At 41.0% G+C, this 26183-nt stretch overlaps 1 long non-coding RNA gene and 1 pseudogene across 1 annotated transcript; both read right to left on the bottom strand.

The window, feature by feature from the left end:
- The window catches only part of LOC122146325, a 126753-nt pseudogene extending 104076 nt beyond the window's left edge, over positions 1–22677 (bottom strand).
- Positions 3644–5867, bottom strand: LOC122146381. The gene is made up of 3 exons (XR_006160945.1): positions 5471–5867; positions 4624–4716; positions 3644–3713 (listed from the first exon to the last, which is right to left on the bottom strand). It is a non-coding gene; the product is annotated as an uncharacterized LOC122146381 (long non-coding RNA).
- Positions 22678–26183: the final 3506 nt, after the last annotated feature.

The following is a 26183-nucleotide window of genomic DNA, read 5'->3' as shown; positions in this document are numbered from 1 at the left end:
TTTGAAGTTACATAAAGCAAAACCTAAGTTTTTTAAATAACAACTGTTTCCTTAGGGATTTGAGTCCTGAAAACAATTTAATTTGTCAAGATCATAAAGTGTTTTAACCCCAAGAGGTATACAAAAACATGGGATGAGGTTTAAACCTCATGGATATAATGCATGGATACAACATTTACTATTTCAATAAAAGTAACAATCCTCTCAAACAGTGCAGTTTCAACATTCAACATAGCACTCTGTACTTGTGCTCTAAACATTACAACATTAAATGCACAAAAACATTTTGTTTAACAGTTAAAGATGTCAATATTTCTATATAAAGCAATTTTGCTAAATAATGTCAAAAATAATTTCTTAAAAGAGACTGCATCCTACTGATAATGAGTAGTGCTTTTACGAATTCTGTTAAATTTTAAAAAAGTCTAAAACAATGCCGTTTCAACAACTAACATGGCGCTCTTGACTAGTGCTCTAAACATGACAATAAAGAAAAAAAGGACAAGATGCCTTAGTTGGCACAAAGCAGAAAAACAGGCAAGTGTCTTACCACCACTGTTCACAATGGTTAAACTAAATTCAAAAGCAAAACTGCTAATTATGTACACAAGTGATCAGAGAAACATTATGTCTGTGCAAATAGTCCAATAGAACCTGGAAGATTTCAAACTTAGTTGGGGAGTACTGGTAACCAAAAATGTGCAGTACTTGCAATGGCAATAGCATTTAATAAAACAACTTCGACTTAAAAGCTTGTACTTTTGTAGACAGCTTAATAACATCTAATTCTAGAAAAAGTTTCTGAAACACCTCGAAAGTGTAACGCAGTGCTCTGGGGGTATGCAAGGTTGAGGGCATAAATGAGTCCCATAAGCAGGGCACAAGCTTTAGCAGTATTTTGGCATCCCGGCAATGTCTCCTTGCCTTCAAGAATAATGGATACATCCACTGGATCCTTTCCATCAGCTCCATGTACAACCAGAATCTTGAGGGTGTGTTGCGCTGTGTCACTGTGGTTGTCCTCCTGCACAATTTATACAAACTAAATAAACTGAATTTTACTGAAAAAGCTACACTAAAGTAATACAGTATATATTACGCTAAACTGAGTCAAGCCTATTTTACAGCGAGCCAGGTTTAGTAAAACATTAGTCAAACATAACATAAGAGCCACTACAGCCAAATAATGTTACCCTTAGCCATAAATTTACTACTGGACTGTGGCTCTTTTGGTCTTAAAGGGCAACCACTCCTGCAGAGTTTGTCTCCAACCCAAATCAAACACGCCTAATTCTGCTCATTAATATTCTACTAGACGGACTAGAAACTTTTAGGCAAGTGCGTTGAGGCCAGTTAGAGCTAAATTCTGCACAACAGTGACCCTCCAGAACAGAATTTGGACACCTCTGCTTTAAGATTAACCTGTACATAAGGGGTGTGAACCCTGGTCCTGGAGTCAATGTCCTGCAGAGTTTTAGCCCCAACCAGCTCCAACAAACATACTTTGAAGTCTCTAGTAGACCTTGATTTCCTGGATCAGTTGTATTTGATTAAAGAAACACTCCACATTTTTTGGAAATAGGCTCATTCTCCAACTCCCCCAGAGTTAAAAAGTTGAGTCTTATCGTTTTTGAATCCAATCAGCCGACCTCTGGGTCTGTTGATAGCACTTTTTAGCATAGCTTAATATAGATCATTGAATCCGATTAGACCAGAAGCATCTCGCTCAATTTAAAACGTGACTCTTCTGTAGTTACATCGTGTACTAAGACTGGCGGAAAATGAAAAGTTCAGATTTTCTAGGCCAAAATGACTAGGATCTATACTCTCATTCACACAGGCTGTCCAGGAGCATATCCCACCCCTGGTGTACGTTACGGTAATACAATTGTAACATTTTTAACATGACATTGAACAAAAAATGCTTTACCTGGCAATCTTCAAACAGTTCCCTCTTCTTTCTCGCCAAGGTACAGTATGAGGCTCCGGATAACAGCTTCACGCCTCATCTCAATGTTTTGGTTCTGTGAATAGATAATTATTTTCAAACACATAACCAATATCCATAGAAAACAAACTACCAAGTGATAATACAATGGCATACACATGCAAAGAGCAGTGATTTGAACGAAGACTACAAGAGAAAAGCCTGGAACGATGGAGTCTGTCTGGTGGTTGCTTTTGTAGTCTGTTAAGCTTTTTTTCAAAATATTAACTTTGTTGCCATTCTTTGTCGTTTAAACTGCTAAATATATCTACACTACATATATTACAGGTCGCCGGGATTTTGCCAAGTAAGACATGTTCCTGGATCAACATCTTTTGTTGATCCTGGATCAACATTATGTCCAAAAATATAGACTTAACCCTATCTCTACCCCTAAACCTAACCCTACCCATATTTATTCCTAAAATCAGTGGGAAATGATACCTGATTTACAAGGATGTAGAAGTATCTAACCCTGATCGTAAGGCTAAAAACAAATATTTCCTGAAAAGTTATATCTCAATTCTGATTGGTTGATTGGAATGTTGTTCCAGGATCAACAAGGATGTTGATTCAGGAACATGTTGTGGTTGTGCATGGTCTCTAGACAAATGTGCTCTAAGAGCCCCCCCAACCTTTAAACGAACAAGGACAATTTAAGTGCAAGCAAGGCACCGACCAGCCCTGACCGGTATGTGGATGCTTCAATCTGTAATGCTTTAACAGCTCTAAACGTTTTGAGGTCTCATATTTCCAATATTTGCATGGCCAAGACATAAGATAAAAATTTACTGTTTATCCTTGATGACACACCAGGGTTGAAAACCATGCGTCTGAGAGATTTTCCTAAATGCAGTCAAGCTGTAAATGAACAAACACAATTATATTAAAACAACAGAATTAATGAAAATACATTATATTTAAGGTAAGAAAATTACATGAGAACTAATCAATAAACAGAAGCTGAATACAAGCAGGAGTTGTATTCTGACGTGATGCTGGTTAATAATCATAATGTCTAGGTAACAATTAAAATAAGTTCATTTAACACATAAGTCAATGTCAGAGCTTTTTCAGACACTTTCTGGACTGAAAAAATTATCAACCTATTGCAATAGTTCATGATAGAGTACAAAAAAGTTTAATAACTAACTAACATGGCGCTCTTGACTAGTGCTCTAAACACGACAATAAAGAAAAAAAAGACCAGATGCCTTAGTTGGCACAAAGCAGAAAACAGGCAAGTGTCTTACCACCACTGTTCACAATGGTTAAACTAAATTCAAAAGCAAAACTGCTAATTATGTACACAAGTGATCAGAGAAACATTATGTCTGTGCAAATAGTCCAAAAGAACCTGAAGATTTCAAAACTTAGTTGGGAGTACTGGTAACCAAAAATGTGCAGTACTTGCAATGGCAATAGCATTTAATAAAACAACTTCGACTTAAAAGCTTGTACTTTTGTAGACAGCTTAATAACATCTAATTCTAGAAAAAGTTTCTGAAACACCTCGAAAGTGTAACGCAGTGCTCTGGGGTATGCAAGGTTGAGGGCATAAATGAGTCCCATAAGCAGGGCACAAGCTTTAGCAGTATTTTGGCATCCCGGCAATGTCTCCTTGCCTTCAAGAATAATGGATACATCCCTGGGATCCTTTCCATCAGCTCCATGTACAACCAGAATCTTGAGGGGTGTGTTGCGCTGTGTCACTGTGGTTGTCCTCCTGCACAATTTATACAAACTAAATAAACTGAATTTTACTGAAAAAGCTACACTAAAGTAATACAGTATATATTACGCTAAAACTGAGTCAAGCCTATTTTACAGCGAGCCAGGTTTAGTAAAACATTAGTCAAACATAACATAAGAGCCACTACAGCCAAATAATGTTACCCTTAGCCATAAATTTACTACTGGACTGTGGCTCTTTTGGTCTTAAAGGGCAACACTCCTGCAGAGTTTTTGTCTCCAACCCAAATCAAACACGCCTAATTCTGCTCATTAATATTCTACTAGACGGACTAGAAACTTTTAGGCAAGTGCGTTGAGGCCAGTTAGAGCTAAATTCTGCACAACAGTGACCCCTCCAGAACAGAATTTGGACACCTCTGCTTTAAGATTAACCTGTACATAAGGGGTGTGAACCCTGGTCCTGGAGTCAATGTCCTGCAGAGTTTTAGCCCCAACCAGCTCCAACAAACATACTTTGAAGTCTCTAGTAGACCTTGATTTCCTGGATCAGTTGTATTTGATTAAAGAAACACTCCACATTTTTTGGAAATAGGCTCATTCTCCAACTCCCCCAGAGTTAAAAAGTTGAGTCTTATCGTTTTTGAATCCAATCAGCCGACCTCTGGGTCTGTTGATAGCACTTTTTAGCATAGCTTAATATAGATCATTGAATCCGATTAGACCAGAAGCATCTCGCTCAATTTAAAACGTGACTCTTCTGTAGTTACATCGTGTACTAAGACTGGCGGAAAATGAAAAGTTCAGATTTTCTAGGCCAAAATGACTAGGATCTATACTCTCATTCACACAGGCTGTCCAGGAGCATATCCCACCCCTGGTGTACGTTACGGTAATACAATTGTAACATTTTTAACATGACATTGAACAAAAAAATGCTTTACCTGGCAATCTTCAAACAGTTCCTCTTCTTTCTCGCCAAGGTACAGTATGAGGCTCCGGATAACAGCTTCACGCCTCATCTCAATGTTTTGGTTCTGTGAATAGATAATTATTTTCAACACATAACCAATATCCATAGAAAACAAACTACCAAGTGATAATACAATGGCATACACATGCAAAGAGCAGTGATTTGAACGAAGACTACAAGAGAAAAGCCTGGAAAGATGGAGTCTGTCTGGTGGTTGCTTTTGTAGTCTGTTAAGCTTTTTTTCAAAATATTAACTTTGTTGCCATTCTTTGTCGTTTAAACTGCTAAATATATCTACACTACATATATTACAGGTCGCCGGGATTTTGCCAAGTAAGACATGTTCCTGGATCAACATCTTTTGTTGATCCTGGATCAACATTATGTCCAAAAATATAGACTTAACCCTATCTCTACCCCTAAACCTAACCCTACCCATAATTTATTCCTAAAATCAGTGGGAAATGATACCTGATTTACAAGGATGTAGAAGTATCTAACCCTGATCGTAAGGCTAAAACAAATATTTCCTGAAAAGTTATATCTCAATTCTGATTGGTTGATTGGAATGTTGTTCCAGGATCAACAAGGATGTTGATTCAGGAACATGTTGTGGTTGTGCATGGTCTCTAGACAAATGTGCTCTAAGAGCCCCCCCAACCTTTAAACGAACAAGGACAATTTAAGTGCAAGCAAGGCACCGACCAGCCCTGACCGGTATGTGGATGCTTCAATCTGTAATGCTTTAACAGCTCTAAACGTTTTGAGGTCTCATATTTGCAATATTTGCATGGCCAAGACATAAGATAAAAATTTACTGTTTATCCTTGATGACACACCAGGGTTGAAAACCATGCGTCTGAGAGATTTCCTAAATGCAGTCAAGCTGTAAATGAACAAACACAATTATATTAAAACAACAGAATTAATGAAAATACATTATATTTAAGGTAGAAAATTACATGAGAACTAATCAATAAACAGAAGCTGAAATACAAGCAGGAGTTGTATTCTGACGTGATGCTGGTTAATAATCATAATGTCTAGGTAACAATTAAATAAGTTCATTTAAACACATAAGTCAATGTCAGAGCTTTTTCAGACACTTTCTGGACTGAAAAAAATTATCAACCTATTGCAATAGTTCATGATAGAGTACAAAAAAAGTTTAATCTCCAGTTATATAGTTTCTAAATCTTAGATGGCTCATTATGGGTAAAATGATGCTGCTAAATTTCGAAATATTTGTTCTACACTATTAGTATTGTAATGAATAACCAATTTTTTTAACATAACCAATTCTCAGTTTTTTAAAGAAGAAATGCTTGTGTAATCCACAAAGATTAAAATATGAACTTTTGTGTAAAATTTTTTTTAGTTTTTCTCAGCCCGGAAGTGTTTCCGCCCGGACCGTTTTAAAAAACAGACTAAACACCGGAACTTCCGGTAGCGCCGTAAGAAGGAAAATCAGGGAATTCGATGCACCTGTGCCTAGTTAGGGACAGCGGTTGGTGATTGGAGGATACGCTGGACAAGGCAGTACTTAAGGTCAAGTTATTTTACAGTCTGGGAGCTCTTTCTGGTGTGTGTGAAGCACTGTGTTGTGCCCGTCTTGGTGCGCTGCTGGTGGCTGTCTAACTCTCTCTCTCCCTCAGGCTGGAATTGTATGATTGTGAAGACATCGCGAACCTTAAAGGTTGAGAAGTGAACGGATTATACGGCGAACTGAGACGACGTGAAAAAGGGGATTGGAAGCGGCATTGATGTGAGTACTAAGAACCAGTCGAAAGTGCCCTGTATATTGACCTGGCGTTGTGTAGATCTCTCCAGGAGGAGGAGGGCGGCCCTACCCCTAATATAGCGTGGTGGGAGAGCCGAAGGAATACTTATTGAAGTAGTCACAACGACGACATCACTAGCTAGGCCGCATATTCCATCGCCAGATCCGAACCAAGCGAAGTGAAGGAAGACGGGTGTCCTTTTCGTACACTGAGTGTGGTGGGTGAGTCTTCGTGCTGTGAAAACCTATAATTTTGACGTGGTGTTGTATATTGCTGTGGGCTGCTGTGTATTGCCGTGTGTCCTGTCAGATAAACCCCCGCCTTCACGCACTTCGTCGCGGGAGGACAAGGGAGACTGCTGGTCCTAGCCTAGTTCAGTACAGTATATGTTGTGAGCGTGCTTCAGATCTCCGGAGATAGCACGGTACGCTGTGTCCAGCCCAGAGGTGAAAGCCATCCAAAGCAGAGTAAGTGTGTTTTGTGTGCGTGTTGATACCTGTGGAGAGGAAAGGAAAGAGAGAGTGAGTAACACAAGGAGAACCAGAGGAAACCTGTACTTACAGTACGCTGTGTTCAGCCCAGAGGTGAGAGCCATTCAAAGCAAACTAACTGTGCTATTGTGCCCCAAGTTGATACCTGTGGAGAGAAAAGGAGAGAGAGGGGATAACACGAGGAGGAATAGAGCGAACCCTGTACTTACAGTACGCTGTGTTCAGCCCAGAGGTGAGAGCCATTCAAAGCAAACTAACTGTGTTATTGTGCCCAAGTTGATACCTGTGGAGAGAAAAGGAAAGAGAGAGTGAGTAACACAAGGAGAAACAGAGGAAACCTGTACTTACAGTACGCTGTGTTCAGCCCAGAGGTGAGAGCCATTCAAAGCAAACTAACTGTGCTATTGTGCCCAAGTTGATACCTGTGGAGAGAAAAGGAGAGAGAGTGAATAACACGAGGAGGAATAGAGCGAACCCTGTACTTACAGTACGCTGTGTCCAGCCCAGAGGTGAGAGCCATTCAAAGCAAACTAACTGTGCTATTGTGCCTAAGTTGATACCTGTGGAGAGAAAAGGAGAGAGAGTGGGTAACACGAGGAGAGACCGAGGAAACCTGTACTTACGCCGCTGCCTGTGGAGAAAGAGAAAGCGAGTGAGCACCCAAGGAACGAACTGTGTGAACCAGTACTTACTGTGAGCTGTAATCAGCGAAGAGGTGAGAGCAAAACCAAGCTGAACTAACTGTGCCTGTGTGTCCCAGCCGTTGCCTGTGGAGAAAGAGAAAGAGAGTGAGCACCCAGAGAACGAACTGTGTGAACCAGTACTTACTGTGAGCTGCAATCAGCGAAGAGGTGAGAGCAAAACCAAGCCGAATTAACTGTGCTTTTGTGTCCCAGCCGTTGCCTGTGGAGGAAGAGAAAGAGAGTGAGCACCTCGAGAACGAACTGTGTGAACCAGTACTTACCGTGAGCTGTATTCAGCGAAGAGGAGGAAGAAGGAGGGCGCTACGGATACCTAAGACTCAGGCCGGGGCCCGAGTCCCACGCCCCGGATCCCCGTGGCCCCCTTGCTCCCTGACCTCTTCCCGGCCATAACCCATCTGGAGGGCCGAGTCAGAGTTTAGTTTTAATTGCCCTTTCCCTATTCCCCAAGCTATTTTTAAATATTTAAATAAAGATTGTTTTATCACTTACTTGTTCTCGTGTTGTTTGGCCATTGGGTTGGCTTTGGGGACCTCCTCGAGGTGGAAGTTGAGAAGGGGTGTGGCTTAGTCAAAGCATAGCCAGCCCCTGGGTGTGACAGATTTGGCGTAGTCGGCAGGGTTTCCACCTCGAGTTGAGTAACCAAGGTCGTCCAATGACCGACAACGTGGGGCCTTCAGCCCAACCCCGTGCCATGCCCCCCGTTTTTATGGGGAGCCCCTGGATCCAAAAATATGGGGGGACAGAATCCGAGGTACGATTGTCTGAATGGAAGGCTCAACTAGAGTACCTGGCCGACCTACAGGGCCTTAGTGCAGCCCAGCGGCTTCAATTTGTGTTAAACTCCCTGGATGGAGAAGCGCGGCGAGAGGTGCATGCCGCCCCCGAAGCCGTTAGAGCCAACGCCCAAACCGTGTTCCAGTTCCTCACTGAACAGTATGGTGACCACACCCCCGTAGCTGTCCTTCGCTCCCAGTTCTTCAATTGTAAGCAGGGCCCCCGCCAAACGATTAGAGCTTTCGCCCTGAGGTTGCGAGAGCAATTCGCCCGACTACAGACCCGTCGGGACCACGGGTTGGGAGATGGAGAGACTCTATTGCGGGACCAGTTTCTTCTGGGGTTGAAGGAGGGTCCGGTGAGACAGAGCCTACGTATCCAGTTTCGAAGGGACCCGGGTCTTACGTTCGAAGATCTGAAGAAAGAGGCACTGGCCCTGGAAGGTGATGAGACTGAGGTGAGTGGTCCCCCAGTGTGTGCGGCCGTCAGTGAAGTAGCACCAGCACAACCCGGAGGCCCTGACTGGAAGCAAGCACTGAAGGCTGAACTTTTGAAAGATGTCCGTGATCAGATGTCTGAACTGTCTAAAGCCCTCGTAGGAGAATTGCGCCAAGGACGGGCGCGGGAGGAACCACGGCCGGCGCCCCGAGACCGAGTGTACTCAGAGGGAGGCCGAGAGCCGTTCAGGCGCCCGAACCACTTTAACCGGCCCCGTTTTGAATGGGACGAGCAAGGGCGACCCATCTGCAACCGCTGTGGCAAACCAGGTCACTATAGCCGCCAGTGTGGGCCCCGCAGGGCGTCAGAAGGGGGTTTTTAGGTCGGCCGGCCACTGTGGGTCGTGTGGCCGGGACCCCTCGAGAAGACCCTGGAAGAGGATATGGCTCTAGGAGCCAGATGATTGGGCGTAGCCCCGTGGCGAAGGTGAGAGTGTGCGGCAAGGAGATTCAATGCCTGGTAGACACAGGCTCCCAAGTGACGTTATTTGCTGAGAGTTTATCCGGAAGAAGTGTTTGGGAAACAAGGGGCACCAGGGGCGGAGGCCCCCTGGCTTACTCTGAAGGGCGCAAACGGCCTCGACATTCCATATATTGGCTACCGATTGACGGACCTAGAGGTTCACGGAGTGATGGTCCCCCAGAAAGGTGTGATTATCGTGCAAGACCATTGTCTGGGTGCACATCGAGCCCTGTTGGGCATGAATGTCCTCGCTGATTGCTGGGAAGAGCTATTTCGGGCTAGGCCCGTATCGAAGATACCACCTGCAGAGAGGCCCAAGTGGGAGTGTGTGGTAGCTGACTGTCGAAGGGTGCAAATGAGCCAAGTCCGCAGAGAACAGGAAGAGGTAGGAAGAGTGATGTGTCGTTTTGCTTTGTCTGTCCCCGCAAAAAGTGAGGCTGTTGTGTGGGCGCGAGTACCGCCCCGAAGAGCGGGCCCAGAAGAGTGGGTGTTGGTGGAGCCCCATGTGGATTGTCCACAAGTGGAAGTGGCACGAGGACTAGCGACGGTCCGGCGGGGGAGAGTCCCCGTGAGGATACGGAATGTACACCCATACGCGGTGCAACTACATCGGCACCAACGATTAGCCCGTCTGACCACGGTTACACCCCACCAAGTAAGGGAAGAGAGGGATATTAGTTTTCGTCAGGTGTGCCCCACTGTCATCGAGGTGGCCCTGACACAAGTAGACACCCCATGGGGTGGTATGGAGAGGAGTGTGCCGAGCCACCTGGCGGGTGAGTCATTACAAGGGGAGGATTTAGAGCAAGCACAGACACAGAAGTTACAGGCCCTCCTTCGGAGATGGCAGCATGTGTTCGCCACCCACGATGAAGACTACGGATGCACCCAGGTGGTACAACATCATATACCTACCGGGGATGCAGGGCCCAGCCGGGAGAGGTATCGCCCAATTCCGCCCACTTTGTATACCGAGGTACGTACACTCCTGCAAGGCATGCTGAAGCAAGGAGTTGTCAGGGAAAGCAGCAGCCCGTGGGCGGCCCCCATAGTGCTGGTGCAAAAGAAGACGGGGGCTTGGAGATTCTGCGTGGACTACCGTAAGCTGAACCTCGTGACTAAGAAAGACGCTTTCCCTTTGCCACGGATCGAAGATTCGCTTGCCAGCCTCACGCAGTCGGCATGGTACTCTACCTTAGATTTGGCCAGTGGCTACTGGCAGGTGCAGGTGGCCGAAGCAGACCGGGAGAAGACTGCCTTTACAACCCCGTTTGGACTATTTGAATGGGACCGGATGCCTTTCGGGCTCTGTAACGCTCCGGCCACCTTCCAGCGGCTGATGCAGCGGTGCTTGGGAGGTCAGTTAATGGAGTCAGTATTAGTTTACCTGGATGATGTGATTGTCTACTCCCCAGATTTTGATTCACACCTGAGGCACCTCGAGGAAGTCTTTCGGGCCATGGAGAAGTACGGATTGAAACTACAGCCCAATAAGTGTCACTTACTACGGAGAGAAGTCAACTTTCTGGGCCACGTGGTCAGTGCGGCTGGAGTGTCCGTAGATCCTGGAAAGGTATCGGCCGTGAAGGACTGGAAGGCCCCGAGGACAGTGAGGCAAGTGCGATCCTTTTTAGGATTTGTGGGATACTATAGGCGTTTCATAAAGGACTTTTCAAAAATTGCTAAACCCCTTAATCAGTTGCTGGTTGGCACAGGTCGTAACCGGGGCCGGGGGTCGCCCAACGTAGACTGGGATGCAAATTGTGAGTCGGCGTTCCAGACATTGAAGCAGGAGCTGCTACAGGCCCCTATCTTGGCATACGCAGATTTCACAAAACCATTCCTTTTGTATACAGATGCCAGCAATCTCGGGCTGGGAGCGGTGTTGGCTCAACGGCAGGACGGAGTCGAGAGGGTCATCGCGTACGCCAGCCGGAGCCTCCACCCAGCCGAGAGGAACGATGCGAACTATAGTTCTTTCAAATTGGAGCTGCTGGCGTTGAAGTGGGCCCTAAGTGAGAAATTTAAAGACTACCTCTGGGGTGCCAAGGTGACGATCATTACAGACAATAACCCATTAGTACACTTACAGACGGCGAAGCTGGGAGCCGTGGAGCAGCGGTGGGTGGCCCAACTGGCCAACTTTGACTATCAACTACAGTACCGACCAGGGCGTGAACACACGAACGCGGACGTCCTCTCAAGGCTGCCCGAAGCGGAAAGCCCCGGAGGGGCCAGCCCGGAGGAGGGCTATATGGTAGGAGCAGTAGAGGCACCAGGCAGCAGACAAGAGGCCGTGCCTGAGAACTGGGGATGGGATCCCCGTCGGTGGAGGGAGAGACAGGCCAGGGATCAAGATGTGCGGCTGGTAAGAGAATGGCTGGAACAGGGCCGACGGCTGACGCCAGCGGAGAGGTTAGCCCAGACGGATACTGGGAGGAGGTTGCTGGGGCAATGGGACAGGCTGGAGCTGAGAGATGGCGTTCTGTGCAGAAGGGTCAGTGACCCGAAGTTGGGCGAAGAAGTACGCCAGATCGTGGTACCCGCAGATGAGGTAACGGCGTTAGTTTCGGCGTACCACAACCAGTTGGGGCACCAGGGACAGGAGAGGACCGTGTCCCTGCTTAGGAGATTCTTCTTTTGGCCCGGGCTAGAGGCATCGGTGCACGCCCTAATTCAAGCTTGCCCGAGATGCATATTGTTTAAGTCCAGACGGGAGGTCCGAGCGCCAATGGTACCCATCCATGCGAAGGCCCCCCTTCATATCATGGCTATGGACTTCTTGACACTGGGCCGACCACGAGATCGCTACCAGAACATCTTGGTAATAACGGATTTGTTCACAAAGTACGCTTGGGCTATCCCCACCCTCGACCAGACTGCAACCACCACCGCTACAGTTTTATGGCGGGGCGTCTTCCAGACGTTCGGATGCCCGGAGTTTCTGCACTCCGATCAAGGAGCCAACTTTGAGTCCAGGGTAATTAGAGAACTATGCCAGTTGTACGGTTGCACGAAAACTCACACCACTTCGTATCATCCTCAGGGGAACGGCGGCTGTGAGAGATTCAATCAGACCCTATTGGGGCTGCTGGGGACCTTGGACCAACAACGGCAGGACGATTGGGTGAGTGCCTTGCCAAACCTCCTACAGGCCTATAACAACAGTATACATAGTACTACGGGTTACGCCCCTACTTACCTGATGTTTGGCAGACACATACGAATGCCTACTGACCTGGTCCTAGGAGTGACAGCCGACCAAGAGGAAGCAAGTGTAACGGAGTGGGTGGGGCGCCATCACCAGCGCTTGCATTTCGCCTACGAGCAGGTGTCGAAAAGGATACAGACGGCAGGAGAGAAAAGTAAGCGGTTGTATGATCGGACTGCTAGAGAAGCCCCTCTACTGCCAGGAGAGAGGGTGTTGGTGAGAGATAATCGGCGGCAGGGGAAGGGGAAACTGAGTGACCGTTGGGAGGCCACCCCTTATGTAGTCTGCCGGCAGCAGAGGCCGGGACAGCCGGTCTATACCATCCGGCCAGAAGGGAAGTCAGGCCCCGACCGTGTGGTGCACCGGAACATGATTCGTCCATGTCCTAACTACCCTGAAGCCGTGGAAGAAGTCCCCACGGAACCTGTACCATCGGCCCCCTGGATTGAAGGTTGGGCTGTGGTACCAGGGAGACCCGTGGTGGCACCACCACCCCCGATCGCCCCGAGAGAACCAGAAGCAGCCCCTGAACAAGCTGAGCCCGATTCACCAGTGAGACGATCCCAGCGAGAGAACCGAGGCCGACCCCCTGCCCGCTATGGGGAGTGGACAGCCCGAGGACGTTCTAGGGACTAGAACGGATTGGCGGGGGAGGATGTCACAAGGTGACGATCTTTAGGGGCGGAACCAAAATTCGGGAAGTTTGGTTCCGCCCGGAAGTGTTTCCGCCAGGACCGGAAAAAAAACAGAACACCGGAACTTCCGGTAGCGCCGTAAGAAGGAAAATCAGGGAATTCGATGCACCTGTGCCTAGTTGGGGACAGCGGTTGGTGATTGGAGGATACGCTGGACAAGGCAGTACTTAAGGCTAAGTTATTTCACAGTCTGGGAGCTCTTTCTGGTGTGTGTGAAGCACTGTGTTGTGCCTGTCTTGGTGCGCTGCTGGTGGCTGTCTAACTCTCTCTCTCCCTCAGGCTGGAATTGTATGATTGTGAAGACATCGCGAACCTTAAAGGTTGAGAAGTGAACGGATTATACGGCGAACTGAGACGACGTGAAAAAGGGGATTGGAAGCGGCATTGATGTGAGTACTAAGAGCCAGTCGAAAGTGCCCTGTATATTGACCTGGCGTTGTGTAGATCTCTCCAGGAGGAGGAGGGCGGCCCTACCCCTAATATAGCGTGGTGGGAGAGCCGAAGGAATACTTATTGAAGTAGTCACAACGACGACATCACTAGCTAGGCCGCATATTCCATCGCCAGATCCGAACCAAGCGAAGTGAAGGAAGACGGGTGTCCTTTTCGTACACTGAGTGTGGTGGGTGAGTCTTCGTGCTGTGAAAACCTATAATTTTGACGTGGTGTTGTATATTGCTGTGGGCTGCTGTGTATTGCCGTGTGTCCTGTCAGATAAACCCCCGCCTTCACGCACTTCGTCGCGGGAGGACAAGGAGACTGCTGGTCCTAGCCTAGTTCAGTACAGTATATGTTGTGAGCGTGCTTCAGATCTCTGGAGATAGCACGGTACGCTGTGTCCAGCCCAGAGGTGAAAGCCATCCAAAGCAGAGTAACTGTGCTTTGTGTCCAAGTTGATACCTGTGGAGAGGAAAGGAAAGAGAGAGTGAGTAACACAAGGAGAACCAGAGGGAACCTGTACTTACAGTACGCTGTGTTCAGCCCAGAGGGTGAGAGCCATTCAAAGCAAACTAACTGTGCTATTGTGCCCAAGTTGATACCTGTGGAGAGAAAAGGAGAGAGAGGGAATAACACGAGGAGGAATAGAGCGAACCCTGTACTTACAGTACGCTGTGTCCAGCCCAGAGGTGAGAGCCATTCAAAGCAAACTAACTGTGCTATTGTGCCCAAGTTGATACCTGTGGAGAGGAAAGGAAAGAGAGAGTGAGTAACACAAGGAGAAACCAGAGGAATGTTGTGAGCGTGCTTCAGATCTCCGGAGTTAGAGCCATTCAAAGCAAACTAACTGTGCTATTGTGCCCAAGTTGATACCTGTGGAGAGAAAAGGAGTGAATAACACGAGGAGGAATAGAGCGAACCCTGTACTTACAGTACGCTGTGTTCAGCCCAGAGGTGAGAGCCATTCAAAGCAAACTAACTGTGCTATTGTGCCCAAGTTGATACCTGTGGAGAGAAAAGGAGAGAGAGTGAGGCAAACACGAGGAGGAATAGAGCGAACCCTGTACTTACAGTACGCTGTGTCCAGCCCAGAGGTGAGAGCCATTTCAAAGCAAACTAACTGTGCTATTGTGCCTAAGTTGATACCTGTGGAGAGAAAAAGGAGAGAGAGTGGGTAACACGAGGAGAGACCGAGGAAACCTGTACTTACGCCGCTGCCTGTGGAGAAAGAGAAAGCGAGTGAGCACCCAAGGAACGAACTGTGTGAACCAGTACTTACTGTGAGCTGTAATCAGCGAAGAGGTGAGGGGAACCCTGTACTTAAAGTACTGTGTGTGTGTGTGCCAGCCGTTGCCTGTGGAGAAAGAGAAAGAGAGTGAGCACCCAGAGAACGAACTGTGTGAACCAGTACTCACTGTGAGCTGCAATCAGCGAAGAGGTGAGAGCAAAACCAAGCCGAATTAACTGTGCTTTTGTGTCCCAGCCGTTGCCTGTGGAGGAAGAGAAAGAGAGTGAGCACCTCGAGAACGAACTGTGTGAACCAGTACTTACCGTGAGCTGTATTCAGCGAAGAGGAGGAAGAAGGAGGGCGCTACGGATACCTAAGACTCAGGCCGGGGCCCGAGTCCCACGCCCCGGATCCCCGTGGCCCCCTTGCTCCCTGACCTCTTCCCGGCCATAGCCCATCTGGAGGGCCGAGTCAGAGTTTAGTTTTAATTGTCCTTTCCCTATTCCCCAAGCTATTTTTAAATATTTAAATAAAGATTGTTTTATCACTTACTTGTTCTCGTGTTGTTTGGCCATTGGGTTGCTTTGGGGGCTTTGGGGACCTCCTCGAGGTGGAAGTTGAGAAGGGGTGTGGCCGCCCCCTTGTAAAGCATGCAGTGGGTGAGGAGGCAGCTCGCTTTATAAGGGGGTGTTACAATCGAGAGAGAACACAAAGAAGAAAGGACGAATTGTTATGGTAGACAGTAAAAGAGCCTAGACAGAAACTGATGACCTTTACAGCACTGAATTTCAGAATGGATTTAAACAAAGTTTAATGTGCTAAATGCATTTGAGAATATTACATTACACAAGTTATAAACATAAATATATTATAAACAAGGAGAAGGAGGACATATCTTATTATTTTTTGTATGGATCGATTATTTAATCAATAATAAAAAAAAAAAATGTGATGCATATGAACAAGCACTTGAATACACCAAGAGCATGTTTTAATTTCTGAATCAACATTAAACTTATTTTTATATTTATGAAAAAAAATAAAATAAAATCAGGGTAAAAAAAAAATTCAGGGTGAAACAAAGGCCAGATACCATGATCAAGAAAATAAGGCCATAAAATCTTTTACAAACAATTAAACTTCACTAAAGTAGTTTTAATTTGATGATATTTTTTCTAAGAAAAATTAAAATCAATTAAAAAGTTTTGTTAATACATTATAAACATTTAAAAATCTTTGCCCACTAAATCAAGGTTGTGTCATGCCACCAAAAAGCGGAAACATGCAGGGAAAATAAATAAATAAATAAAATGTGCAGTCGCTTTCATATGCATTTCATTTTTTCCGCTTTCATTTTCGCTTCAATCAATCATGTTCAGCAGGGAAGGGGGGCTGTCCGTAAAGGTTTGACTTCAATCCTACCAGCTGAAAAGTCAAAACTGCTTAAAACAAACTACACCATTTTGACCAACTCAGTGGCCAGCCAAGACCAGCAAATCACCTTATGTTGTTTTTTTTTGTTGTTGTTGTTGTTGTTGTTTCCTCAACAGGGCTGTCAAAAGCACTCACACTGTGGTGGTGAGAGCCTTTACAAACTATCTATAATGAGTTTTAATGCTGAGGGCTATGAACTGTGTCTTCTGTGGGTGTTTTACCTGTGTTTGCATCTCCATTCGAGCATACTGGAGTAGCAAAGGCTCTCCATGCTTCTGCAGGAAGTCTCTCTGACAGCGCTCTGCCACCGCCGGTTCGTTGGGAAGAAAATTACTGGCTCAAACCTGGAGAGAGAAACGGGAATAGCACAAAGATGTGAACCTGTGTGGGTAGTCTCACTAATCAGACTCTGTTGACACAGAAAAAAAACTTAAGAACTGCTTTCTGGGACAAAACAACATTTCGGCCTCAAATAATCATAAAAAAATAATAATAATAATAATCCCTTCCAGCTATAAAAATAACTAGAACCGCAAAGCAGGTCTGTATTTAACGTATGCAAATTGATAGCAAATTATGTGGCCATGGAAGCATGGAGAGCACGGAAACACATCCAATTATACTTCTCAATGAGTGGAGTTGGTACTTGGCGATAACACTTCTCCCATCTTTAGCCTCGTAGAGATGATTTAGGGAAAGCAATTGGAAAAGACACTTTAAAACATTCATCTTTCCAGCCGCCAAAGACACCCTGCGCTGCCCAGAGAGAGTTCTGACACCGTATCCCATACATCTTCAACAAAAAAGGCTGCTGAGAGAGATTCTGTTTCTCCAATACTTCCCACAAGAGCTCTCCACAAACGTTTCTTCCTGAGGAAAGAGACTTGGTCATTACTCACTCCTGAGACAAATGCGATTTTCTGCAAAGTGATGTCGAGTTTTTGGGCGCTCAATTTTAGCTATTTAAAGCAGTGTCACACACACACACACACACACACACACACACACACACACGGATGACTCTCTCAAGGGTTTTTACCATGAATTTACCACTAATTATTTTGCAGTTAATTCCAATTCATAAAACTTTGGAAGCAGTATGTAAGCAGTAAATAAGGGGATAGTGTAGTATTTCAGATGGATTTTCCAAGTCTGCACTGTAAAAAATGGAGTGTAATCTTAACAGTAAAATATTGCAAAAATGCTAAGAAAAAAAAAAGTGAATAGGAAACCAGTAAGTTCCTGTACTATATAGAGGGAAAACTGTTAAAGATCTAACGAGACATTTCATGTAATTTTACAGTAAAATGCTGTTAAAGGATTAGTTTACTTCCAGTATTACTTCCAGTTCCATCTTGGATGACATGAGGGTAAGGAAATTTGTATTCAGAAAGTGAACTAATCCTTTAATTATTCAGTTTTTAGAAGTAAAAAGAAAAAAAACAAATCAACGAATAATTAACAGTCAAAAACTGCAATCTGACATTCCCAGAATTCCCTGCATGACACTCTACATTTGAAAGACTCAACATTTTGTTTAAATAATCTTTTTTTTTTTTTTTTATTCAGTTATGTACATGAGGGTTTTACGTTACATTTTCTGTTGTTTAAAGTGTTGTGTGTTACTATGATGGTGTTTTGTTCATTGTTTGCGTGAGTGACTCTGTGCACCTTCTGTATATTAGTATATACTTCATATTGTTTCTGTTTGTTTTTTTGATGTTTTTTGTGTTGTTTGTTTTTTTTTATTTTTCTTTTGTTTTGTGTTTTATTATAGTGGGTCACAGTTTTTCTGTTTTTTAAAAAAATTATTCAGGAATCCATAGCTGCCAAAATTTTTTTATAGAAATTACAGGTTTTTTTTTTTTTTTTTTTTTTTTTTTTTTTAACAGTGTGTATTTGTGTATATCAAAATGTCTTGCATGGCTAACACACTGGAAGCTACAGGAGTTTGTTGCGGTTCTCTTTCAGCTTCCTCAGTTTGAGTTTGTAGCAAATTGTGGGAAAATAAAAAGTCTTTAAAGCAAGCTTTGGTAATGAAAGTGAAGTTCATTTTTGAGAGTATCTTGACATATCACAATGCTAATGCTTGTAAATCTAAATCAATTCATGCACAAACCACAAGGAAATACTAAGAAAGTGCATGTCAATTTTGATTACATTTTAAACTTGATGTAAATTTTGAGATAAAAAAATACCCCAAAAAGGGATACATTTTGATTAAATGAAAAATTAAATGAAAAATACATCTCATTATGACTTTAAAAACATTAGCTGAAAAGTTTGGCAAGAGCGTTAAGGTAATTATTTTAGCTAGTCGCTAACACTGGATACACTAGATGTTAGGTAGCATATGCTGGTCTGGTATTAAGACAATGTCATTATGTGCTAAATTGCTTTAATACTTTCATATTAGCATTAATCTACACATACGGTGAGTAGTAAACTAATTATGAATTTAAATTAATTCAATATCAGTACATTCAGTATTTATATGTACATATATAGTATGATATGTAGCACATACAGTAAGATGAAATCTAACCAGGATACTTTTGACAAGGTTTAATTCACTAATATTAATTAATGCTTTAGGCATCACACACAAAAAATACAACTATTTTTAACATGTTTTAATCTACATTTAATGTTCATTTATTAATAAACCATTTTTCATTCATTCTTGTACCACATGAACTAATTGTATTTATTTGTTAATTGAACTTTGCATGCAGAAATTAAACAAACATGCTATTAAAAATATTGTTTACTGCTATTTCATGATATTGCATGACATTTCATTAATCTAAACAAACTGTAATGCATTACGTGTATTACTATGAAAGCACTGCATAACAACATAAAGATTTTCTACTTATTTCTTCGGCAGAAACCATCTCCAATTTAATTTGCAGAGCTGCTGCAGCCATATGGCAATTATCTTCTAGAAGAGACTGAAAAAGAGAAATGTCAAGGTCACAGTCATGTACTGCCTTTGCATGTTTAATCCAAACATCCACTAGAAGCCAACATCAGCTGCCAATACACCTGCTGGCCCCAGCGTTACGTCTTCCCTCATCTGAGACCTCATTCACTACCCAATAAAAACTAAATTACATTTGATTGTTCTGCTCAAACTTAAAGTTTCAGAAAGGCATCCAACTGCATTCGTTTCGCATTTAGAGGTCTAATAAAAAGTCTCTTTTCAACAGCAGTGGGTAAAGTTTTCCGATAGATACGTCTAGCTTTTCATCATTGTAAACTCTCAGAGATGACAACATCGCAAACAAAACAGTATGAAACGCTCGGAAAGAATGTTTTTTTTTTTTTTTTACAATGAAAGTCGAGTTACATGAAAATCAGACTCATGGTGATAAATGGCAGAATGAGTTTGAACATCGTGAGATATTGCCTGTGTACGTGGTCATCACTGACTAATGTCACATTACTGGAGAAGTTTAACACTCACAGTCAATCACCAAAAAGCTAATTCTAATTCTTATGTACGTTTCCATTATCCATCATAATCCACAAGGGAGCAGTTGTTATAATCAAGAGACACATTTCTGTTTGCCTGCTGCCAAAAACAATTTAAAAAAGCAACTGTGAAAATGAACTCTCCAGCTAAATGATAAATTAGATTCTCTGTGAGAACCGACTTCTCTTGGGTTACCAACGATTGCAAATAGAAGTATTTCCACACTCTTTTTTAGAGCATCCACTTCCTGCAGAATCTAATACATACCTCTGAGAGATTCTTTGACCTCAGTTTTCTTCTGAACCATTGATTTGGGTCTTAAAGTCAAGCTCCATGGCTCTAAATGCACATTTGAGACTGATCTGACCTCCCGGTTAAACAAGTTTCTGACTGAAGCCTTACTTCAAAAGACACGAATGACTGAATGTTTTTCTGTAACACTATTAAAACTGGTTTATAATTACACAACCGACACGTCTTAGCTTTGACATCTTCTGACACATTTCTGACATCTTAGCTTTGACAGATGGGTTTTTATTTAACAAAGTTAGAGATCCAAACCCAGCAAGGCTGCATGATTTGGAGGGGGAAAAAAATTATTTGTGATTTTTCAGATAAAAATTGTGATTGTGATTTAAAATGCAATTTAAAATAATAATAATAATTATTATTATTGTTAATTTTACTATTATTATTATTTCTTTTTATTTAATAATGTCAATAAATAATAATTAATGATAATAAGTTAAATAATAATAATTACTACTACTACTACTAAATAAAAAAAATTAAATAAATAAAAAGCAAAATAAGAAATAACACTATTGTAATATTTCACTGTAAAGTCATGTAAGTTGAATGAAATTATTTTATTTTTTAGGAGTAATCAGTAATTATTTAATTTATTATTATTAGTATTATTGCTGCATTTTTAGATTTAAAGACTGAAATATAATTTTCTTGTAAGATATACTTCAATAGTTTTTTATTTACAATTTCAAATAAATAAATAAATAACTTTTTTTTTTTTTTTTTTACAGAGTATTAAAGAAAATTAATGACAATATTATTTTCCATTAAATAAAATTAAAAAAAATTCAGGGTGAAACAAAGGCCAGATACCATGATCAAGAAAATAAGGCCATAAAATCTTTTACAAACAATTAAACTTCACTAAAGTAGTTTTAATTTCATGATATTTTTTCTAAGAAAAATTAAAATCAATTAAAAAGTTTTGTTAATACATTATAAACATTTAAAAATCTTTGCCCACTAAATCAAGGTTGTGTCATGCCACCAAAAAGCGGAAACATGCAGGGAAAATAAATAAATAAATAAATATGTGCAGTCGCTTTCATATGCATTTCATTTTTTCCGCTTTCATTTTTCGCTTCAATCAATCATGTTCAGTGTTCGTTAGGGGGGCTGTCCGTAAAGGTTTGACTTCAATCCTACCAGCTGAAAAGTCAAAACTGCTTAAAACAAACTACACCATTTTTGACCAACTCAGTGGCCACGCCAAGACCAGCAAATCACCTTATGTTGTTTTTTTTTGTTGTTGTTGTTGTTGTTGTTTCCTCAACAGGGCTGGTCAAAAGCACTCACACTGTGGTGGTGAGAGCCTTTACAAACTATCTATAATGAGTTTTAATGCTGAGGGCTATGAACTGTGTCTTCTGTGGGTGTTTTACCTGTGTTTGCATCTCCATTCGAGCATACTGGAGTAGCAAAGGCTCTCCATGCTTCTGCAGGAAGTCTCTCTGACAGCGCTCCTGCCACCGCCGGTTCGTTGGGAAGAAAATTACTGGCTCAAACCTGGAGAGAGAAACGGGAATAGCACAAAGATGTGAACCTGTGTGGGTAGTCTCACTAATCAGACTCTGTTGACACAGAAAAAAAACTTAAGAACTGCTTTCTGGGACAAAACAACATTTCGGCCTCAAATAATCATAAAAAAATAATAATAATAATAATCCCTTCCAGCTATAAAAATAACTAGAACCGCAAAGCAGGTCTGTATTTAACGTATGCAAATTGATAGCAAATTATGTGGCCATGGAAGCATGGAGAGCACGGAAAACACATCCAATTATACTTCTCAATGAGTGGAGTTGGTACTTGGCGATAACACTTCTCCCATCTTTAGCCTCGTAGAGATGATTTAGGGAAAGCAATTGGAAAAGACACTTTAAAACATTCATCTTTCCAGCCGCCAAAGACACCCTGCGCTGCCCAGAGAGAGTTCTGACACCGTATCCCATACATCTTATCTTAAAAAGGCTGCTGAGAGAGATTCTGTTTCTCCAATACTTCCCACAAGAGCTCTCCACAAACGTTTCTTCCTGAGGAAAGAGACTTGGTCATTACTCACTCCTGAGACAAATGCGATTTTCTGCAAAGTGATGTCGAGTTTTTGGGCGCTCAATTTTAGCTATTTAAAGCAGTGTCACACACACACACACACACACACACACACGGATGACTCTCTCAAGGGTTTTTACCATGAATTTACCACTAATTATTTTGCAGTTAATTCCAATTCATAAAACTTTGGAAGCAGTATGTAAGCAGTAAATAAGGGGATAGTGTAGTATTTCAGATGGATTTTCCAAGTCTGCACTGTAAAAAATGGAGTGTAATCTTAACAGTAAAATATTGCAAAAATGCTAAGAAAAAAAAAAGTGAATAGGAAACCAGTAAGTTCCTGTACTATATAGAGGGAAAAACTGTTTAATGATCTAACGAGACATTTCATGTAATTTTACAGTAAAATGCTGTTAAAGGATTAGTTTACTTCCAGATATTACTTACAGTTCCATCTTGGATGACATGAGGGTAAGGAAATTTGTATTCAGAAAGTGAACTAATCCTTTAATTATTCAGTTTTTAGAAGTGTAAAAAGAAAAAAAAACAAATCAAACGAATAATTAACAGTCAAAAACTGCAATCTGACATTCCCAGAATTCCCTGCATGACACTCTACATTTGAAAGACTCAACATTTTGTTTAAATAATCTTTTTTTTTTTTTTTATTCAGTTATGTACATGAGGGTTTTACGTTACATTTTCTGTTGTTTAAAGTGTTGTGTGTTACTATGATGGTGTTTTGTTCATTGTTTGCGTGAGTGACTCTGTGCACCTTCTGTATATTAGTATATACTTCAGCTTGTGGAAAAGCTAATTTTGATGAACTTAATGTGGCTTCTTAATGTGGCTTTCTCTTTTACCACCTGCATTATTATAGTGGGTCACAGTTTTTCTGTTTTTTAAAAAAATTATTCAGGAATCCATAGCTGCCAAAATTTTTTTATAGAAATTACAGGTTTTTTTTTTTTTGTTTTTTTTTTTTTTTTAACAGTGTGTATTTGTGTATATCAAAATGTCTTGCATGGCTAACACCACTGGAAGCTACAGGAGTTTGTTGCGGTTCTCTTTCAGCTTACTCAGTTTGAGTTTGTAGCAAATTGTGGGAAAATAAAAAGTCTTTAAAGCAAGCTTTGGTAATGAAAGTGAAGTTCATTTTTGAGAGTATCTTGACATATCACAATGCTAATGCTTGTAATCTAAATCAATTCATGCACAAACCACAAGGAAATACTAAGAAAGTGCATGTCAATTTTGATTACATTTTAAACTTGATGTAAATTTTGAGATAAAAAAATACCCCAAAAAGGGATACATTTTGATTAAATGAAAAATTAAATGAAAAATACATCTCATTATGACTTTAAAAACATTAGCTGAAAAGTTTGGCAAGAGCGTTAAGGTAATTATTTTAGCTAGTTCGCTAACACTGGATACACTAGATGTTAGGTAGCATATGCTGGTCTGGTATTAAGACAATGTCATTATGTGCTAAATTGCTTTAATACTTTCATATTAGCATTAATCTACACATACGGTGAGTAGTAAACTAATTATGAATTTAAATTAATTCAATATCAGTACATTCAGTATTTATATGTACATATATAGTATGATATGTAGCACATACAGTAAGATGAAATCTAACCAGGATACTTTTGACAAGGTTTAATTCACTAATATTAATTAATGCTTTAGGCATCACACACAAAAAAAATACAACTATTTTTAACATGTTTTAATCTACATTAATGTTCATTTATTAATAAACCATTTTTCATTCATTCTTGTACCACATGAACTAATTGTATTTATTTGTTAATTGAACTTTGCATGCAGAAATTAAACAAACATGCTATTAAAATATTGTTTACTGCTATTTCATGATATTGCATGACATTTCATTAATCTAAACAAACTGTAATGCATTACGTGTATTACTATGAAAGCACTGCATAACAACATAAAGATTTTCTACTTATTTCTATTTCTTCGGCAGAAACCATCTCCAAATTTAATTTGCAGAGCTGCTGCGCAGCCATATGGCAATTATCTTCTAGAAGAGACTGAAAAGAGAAATGTCAAGGTCACAGTCATGTACTGCCTTTGCATGTTTAATCCAAACATCCACTAGAAGCCAACATCAGCTGCCAATACACCTGCTGGCCCCAGCGTTACGTCTTCCCTCATCTGAGACCTCATTCACTACCCAATAAAAACTAAATTACATTTGATTGTTCTGCTCAAACTTAAAGTTTCAGAAAGGCATCCAACTGCATTCGTTTCGCATTTAGAGGTCTAATAAAAAGTCTCTTTTCAACAGCAGTGGGTAAAGTTTTCCGATAGATACGTCTAGCTTTTCATCATTGTAAACTCTCAGAGATGACAACATCGCAAACAAAACAGTATGAAACGCTCGGAAAGAATGTTTTTTTTTTTTTTTACAATGAAAGTCGAGTTACATGAAAATCAGACTCATGGTGATAAAATGGCAGAATGAGTTTTGAACATCGTGAGATATTGCCTGTGTACGTGGTCATCACTGACTAATGTCACATTACTGGAGAAGTTTAACACTCACAGTCAATCACCAAAAAGCTAATTCTAATTCTTATGTACGTTTCCATTATCCATCATAATCCACAGGGAGCAGTTGTTTATAATCAAGAGAGACCACATTTCTGTTTGCCTGCTGCCAAAAACAATTTAAAAAAGCAACTGTGAAAATGAACTCTCCAGCTAAATGATAAATTAGATTCTCTGTGAGAACCGACTTCTCCTTGGGTTACCAACGATTGCAAATAGAAGTATTTTCCACACTCTTTTTTAGAGCATCCACTTCCTGCAGAATCTAATACATACCTCTGAGAGATTCTTTGACCTCAGTTTTCTTCTGAACCATTGATTTGGGTCTTAAAGTCAAGCTCCATGGCTCTAAATGCACATTTGAGACTGATCTGACCTCTCGGGTTAAACAAGTTTCTGACTGAAGCCTTACTTCAAAAGACACGAATGACTGAATGTTTTTCTGTAACACTATTAAAACTGGTTTATAATTACACAACCGACACGTCTTAGCTTTGACATCTTCTGACACATTTCTGACATCTTAGCTTTGACAGATGGGTTTTTATTTAACAAAGTTAGAGATCCAAACCCAGCGCAAGGCTGCATGATTTGGAGGGGGAAAAAAATTATTTGTGATTTTTCAGATAAAAATTGTGATTGTGATTTAAAATGCAATTTAAAATAATAATAATAATTATTATTATTGTTTTTTCTATTATTATTATTTCTTTTTATTTAATAATGTCAATAAATAATAATTAATGATAATAAGTTAAATAATAATAATTACTACTACTACTACTAAATAAAAAAAAATTAAATAAATAAAAAGCAAAATAAGAAATAACACTATTGTAATATTTCACTGTAAAGTCAAGTACACTGAAAAAAATTTCATATTTACAAGGAATCAGCAATAATTAACTAAATTAAACTTAGAAATATTACTGCATTTTTAGATTTAAAGACTGAAATATAATTTTCTTGTAAGATATACTTCAATAATCATTTTTTATTTACAATTTCAAATAAATCAAAATAAATAACTTTTTTTTTTTTTTTTTACAGAGTATTAAAGAAAATTAATGACAATATTATTTTCCATTAAATAAAATTTGTTTTACATTACAACTACAATATTAATATTTATGGCTGTTTTAATTTCATTCTTTCACAATTTTGATTTTATTTTCAATAATCTTGCAGCTCTATCAGCAAGAAATAAATCAAACTTCTTACAATTTCTCTTTAAGGTCATTATTATCTAATTATAATCATTAATAAAAAAATAATCAGTTTTATTAACTGATAATTAATTAATTATAAGCAGTTAAATAATAATAATAAATATTTTTATTTTATTGTATTGTTTGTTTTATTATTTAGAATAATATTCATCCATGAA

This window comes from Cyprinus carpio, chromosome A10 (genome assembly GCF_018340385.1).
Source record: "Cyprinus carpio isolate SPL01 chromosome A10, ASM1834038v1, whole genome shotgun sequence".
Taxonomy (NCBI): domain Eukaryota; kingdom Metazoa; phylum Chordata; class Actinopteri; order Cypriniformes; family Cyprinidae; genus Cyprinus; species Cyprinus carpio.
This window is presented reverse-complemented; position numbering and strand designations above follow the sequence as displayed.